The sequence below is a fragment of the Scylla paramamosain genome, chromosome 26, assembly GCF_035594125.1.
Source record: "Scylla paramamosain isolate STU-SP2022 chromosome 26, ASM3559412v1, whole genome shotgun sequence".
In the NCBI taxonomy this organism is placed as follows: Eukaryota; Metazoa; Arthropoda; class Malacostraca; order Decapoda; family Portunidae; genus Scylla; species Scylla paramamosain.
The window spans coordinates 7,003,034-7,008,741 of record NC_087176.1 but is presented as its reverse complement, the minus strand read 5'-3'; positions in this window follow the sequence as shown (position 1 = coordinate 7,008,741).

Sequence of the window (5,708 nt, the reverse complement as noted above, 5' to 3'; positions counted from 1 at the left end):
ACCAGGAAAAAGTTAACATGCACAGGATGGCTTCAATTATCAAAAAAAAAAAAAAAAAAAAAAAAAAAAAAAAAAAAAAAAAATGAAACTATTTATAATATAACTACATTTATCACAAAAATATACTAACATAACATTTTTGTTAATAATAATAATAATAATAAAATAACAACAACAATAATAATAATAATAATAATAATAATAATAATAATCATTATTATTATTATTGTTATTATTATTAATATTACTATTATTATTATTATCAATATTGTAATTAATGAAACTGAAACTGAAAATGAAAAAACTAATATATATATATATATATATATATATATATATATATATATATATATATATATATATATATATATATATATATATATATATTATATATTTTTTTAAGATGATAGAGTTGTAATGTGTTTAATGTGTATGGGGACGTAATTGTTCCATATCTTGCTTCCTACGTACATTAACAGATGGTGGCCGCCGCGAGCAAGCCGCTAGGTTGTGCCTAAATAGATGATGACCGCTGTTTCTAATTGTTAATGAGTGTGTGGGCAGCGAGTGTGGGTATTTAGTATTTGTGACTATCCTGACAGTTGTCTCATGTAGGACGTTAAGATGATAGAGGTGGCAAGGATATGTATTGCACAAAACACGATTACAAGTGTTGACATTTTAGGGAAACTATTATAAACTATTATAAACTTGACAATCTCTCTCTCTCTCTCTCTCTCTCTCTCTCTCTCTTTAACAACCATCACCCAGTCGTACACACACACACACACACACACACTAGTTATAATGATAATTTTCAACAAAAATTATAAATGAATAACACTGCCAGAAATGACAGTGACAATAATGTGTGTGTGTGTGTGTGTGTGTGTGTGTATTCACCTACGGTCGTCGGCTGGGTGACAAGCAGACGACCGTATTATATATATATATATATATATATATATATATATATATATATATATATATATATATATATATATATATATATATGAAGAGAGAGAGAGAGAGGGAAAGAGAGAGAGCATTTTAATATATACATCTACATAAGGACGCTCACTGTATAATTCCTAACACACACACATACACACACACTTTTTTTTTCATCCTTCATTGTTAATTTCCTAAAATAAATAAATAAATAAATAAAAAATACAGGAAAAAATGTGGAGGTCCCCTTACCTCTTCAGTCACGAGTCACAGGTTGTTTTTCACTCTTCATGGAGTCAAATGGGATCCCACGCCTTCATATCACCGGGGAAACTAAGCTATGTGGTAATCCTAATGGTCACTTGATAGGCGTGGGCACACACACACGCGCAAAAAACAGGAAAAAAGAAAAAAAAAACATGGACACTTTAGCCAGGGAGATATTCCAGGGAGACATGTATCTTCCTCGGCTACGAGATCGACACTGGCATCATGATGGAGTGGCGGTTGCCTGTTGCCTTTTAGTTATCTATTCTTTTTTTTTTTTCAATGTTTCAGAGCTTTTTGTCATTTGTTTTGTAATTCTTTTTATTTTTTTTATATTTTATTAAGTGTTTTCAATGATTAATAAAAAGTTAGTTACGGTTTTATGAGAGAATTTGTATTATTTCGACAAGAAGGAGGAGGAGGAGAGGTGATGGCGGATGGAGGTTTTTTTTTCTATTTATTTTTTTATTTTTTATTCATTCTGGTACCCCTCTGACACTCCCTGGCACCCTCCTGACACTCCTCTTGGCACCCTCCCTCTCTCTCCCTATCCTCCTGTCCCTTTACTCCTAGACGAGCCCATTCCAGTGTCCCTACATACCCCATCACCCCATCACCCCATCACCGTTTACCCTAATACCCCATTTCCTCAAGTCCTCATTTCCCTGTCCACCTCTTACACCCCAGTCACATCGCATTTCTCACCCTTCCTATCCCCTTCATATACCCCATCACCCATCACCTCCCCTTAGGCCCCCGTTCCATTGGCCTCCTCTGTGCTCCCCCTCGCTTCCCCAGCCTCACCTTTACAACAGCACAGGTGTATCTCCTAATTGCTGAGAGGACAGCGTTTACCTGGCTTTACGTAAGGGACACTCCTCAGCCCCTCCTTCCAGCTAGCTTGAATGGTCTTACCTAGCACTAGACAAGGGGCTGCAGGTGTGGGCTGTCCTCATTGGTATCAATTTAAATTTTCTAGTTAATATTCTTGAGGAATACTGGTTAAATTGACAGGGTAGCCAGCCAGGTAAGGATATCAGGTAAGGGAGGTCTCACTTTGTGGGTGGCTTGCTTTTAACTTGCCTTGTCTCCTGCTCTTGTGTTAATGGTCTCTGTAACTTGCTGGGGGAAGGCACCTCCAGTGTCACTGTAATGGTGTCACATAATTAATAATGATATGTAATGTAATTATAATGCCTTGCCTGATTACCAATATGTGTATGTATGCATAAGTGTAGCTAGTGGCTGTTGGGGGATAAGGGTGGGGCAGACATGATCACGCCACTCTACGTCACACACACACACACACACCATGGAACTTTCCATGCTCCTTTTATTGCCGTGGATAAGTAATTGGTAGCAGTTGCATTATAGTATCTAAGTATTCTCCATGGTTAATCTCTCCCTAATGTATTTTGTCATGTATTACTCTTAGGTATAAGTATCTTTTCCCTTGCCTTATTTATGTAATTAGAGAGTTATAATTATGAATATATTCATGTACTGTGAGTGCGGTCAACCCGCCCCTATTTCTAGTGTCAGCACTTTTTGAAGGCGCTCAGCGTCCCTTGTGCCGGCTCCGGCAGTCTCTTGCCAGGGTGTAGCAACCAAGAGTGACTTTACCTATCACACAAAGGTAAGAAACTAATGAACAGTGTCCAGAGGTAATTGATAATTAAAAAACACTCTGGAACAACCCCATAAACACCCCAACACACCTGCAAACACACAACACACTAAATATTAATTATATTATTATTATTATTATTATTATTATTATTATTATTATTATTATTAAAAACACATTAAAACATACAAACTCCTTCAAAACACACCAAAATATCCTCAAACACTTCTAGACACACCACCACCACCACTACTACTACTACTACTACTACTACTACTACTACCACCACTAACAGCCCCTATACCTTACAGGAAAAGCATATCAGCCAGCCTGCCCACCACACCCAAGTCGACAACCACACTGTCGTCACTGCAGAGAAACAATCAACATGACCCGTTCTCCCGTCAGCTAAGCCCCTGGGGGTGTGTGGGGGTCCTGGGGGTGTCTGTGGGTCTTCTAAGGGATCCTGGGAGCTTGGGGAGGGTCTGCGGGGTGTTATTGTGGGTGAATATTTAATCCTTCTATCCTGAGGTGGCCCCTGGAGGTGTGTGGGGGTCTTGTGGGTGTGGAGGTCTTCTAAGGGGGTCCTGGGAGCTTGAGGAGGGTCTGAGAGGTCTTTTTGTTGGTAAATAGTTAATCTTTCAATCTTGAGGTAGCCCCTGGAGGTGTGTGGGGGTCCTGAAGGTGTGCGGGTGTCTTGGGGGTCTTCTAGGGGGTCCTGGTAGCTTGGGAGGGTTTGGGGCGGTCTAATTAGAGGTCTTGAAGGGACTTGGGTGAGGAAGTTAAGTCACAGAGATCTGAGGAAAGGAATTGTTTGTCTTTCTCCCTCAAAGTAAAGTCCTGAGGGGGTCTGGAAGGGCCTGGGGATCTTTCTAGGGATATATATATACGAGTATATATATATATATATATATATATATATATATATATATATATATATATATATATATATATATATATATATATATATATATATATATATATATATATATATATATATATTTACTTATTAAACAATAAAATTTCATCTTGTACAATAAATAATTAAACAATAAAATCTTATCTTGTACAATGTTTATTTATCTTGCACATACTTATGGAAATTATACAAATGTCTTTTACAAATTGCAAATAAACAAGCTTTCTTCTGGTGTAGACCGTATTCATGCCCTCAGGTCAAAAAAGAAAACCAGGATTGGCCCAAAATAGTCTAAGTTTAAGGTGAGACTCGCACATAGAAGGCCCATCCCACCAGAGTCGCTCGGACAGGGCTTCTGTGTGCAAGTCTCATCTTAAACTTAGACTATTTTGGGCCAATCCTGGTTAAGTTTAAGGTGAGACTTGCACACAGAAGCCCTGTCCGAGCGACTCTGGTGGGATGGGCCTTCTATGTGCGAGTCTCACCTTAAACTTAGACTATTTTGGGCCAATCCTGGTTTTCTTTTTTGAGGTAATTTATCGACAGGGTAGAGAGTGAACGATCAGATAGGTTATATCACCTGGAGACCAATGTTGACACCGTCAAAGAAACACCAAATCAGGAGGAGATAAATGACTTAAGAACAGGTAGAGGAGTTAACAAGAAAGTTGCACCAAGTAAACAAGCCATCTGAGGAAGCATGGGGTAATTATTGTAGAACACTAACCCACAACACCCAGGCATGCATAAGCAAACCTAGGTATGGTGTGTGTTACGATTGTAATAGAACTAACTATAGGAGAGGCCATTCCCGATGTCCAAGTCAGAGGGTCTGACAGACAAGGCTAAATATGTCTCCAACCATCCAGTTAGCAGTTAATGATAAGATACTATCTGCCATTATAGACAGGCAGTAAAGTAACCCTAATTAAAGAATCCAATGTGTCTCGCCTAAATATCAACATCAATAAAAGGCAAACTTTACCAAACCTAGCTGGAGTGACAGGTACTCCACTACGAGTACTAGGTGCAGCACATGTCCATCTGATAGCCATTGGTTATCAGATGGACAGTGATCAATAGGTGCCAGTAGTCCCAGATAATTATCTTGATACAGATATGCTCTCAGGAGTCAATGTGTTAAAGCAAAGGTGCATGGTAAAGGCAATGCTATTTTCAATTGCATGTGACCAGTTACTTCTAAGTCTGACAAAGTTTGACATTTCGTGACTTTGTACATAAAGGCGAGCCAAAGTTTGTATTTCCTGCTCGAACTACCATCTGAAATGCATTTCTCCCACAGTACATTACAAAAATGGCAAATTGATTGAGATTAGAAATGAAGAATCTTAAAAGAATTTACTTAACACTCGACCCATGGACCAATCGACAGATGGACCCCCTTTCTTGGTGTTAGGGTTCACTTTGTTAACGGAGACTGGGAACTGAATTCTCGTGCCCTTAGTTGTGACAGTTTTGAATCAAACATTGCTATAGTGTATGAGAAAATTGTCATTCGGTTCAGTGCCCAATGAAAAGTAAAGAAAGTTGTAGCGGATAATGCATCTTCAATGGTGAAAGCATTTGATATTTTCTTACCAAGTTTTTACATAGATCAGGAGGCGGCTGGAAATCCATGTGACCCAAACATTGTTAATGAAGATGGTGATACTTGCTTGGAGAATGTTCTGACTTTTCTTTATCAAAGAATGGATGTTTTGCACATACTGAGCAACTGTACTAAAATGAAATCTTAAATGAATTTTTGTTTCAATTTACATGGTTTGTTTCCACTTTTGCTTTTTTTATAAAGAGCAAAACTTCTAACCATAATGAGTTCGTAAATTTGTTTATAAACTTCTTTATATAATTTGCACATTTGTTCAATAAATGACAACCATACAATACGTGTTTTTTTTTATCCAAGTCTTTTTTTTGTGCCAA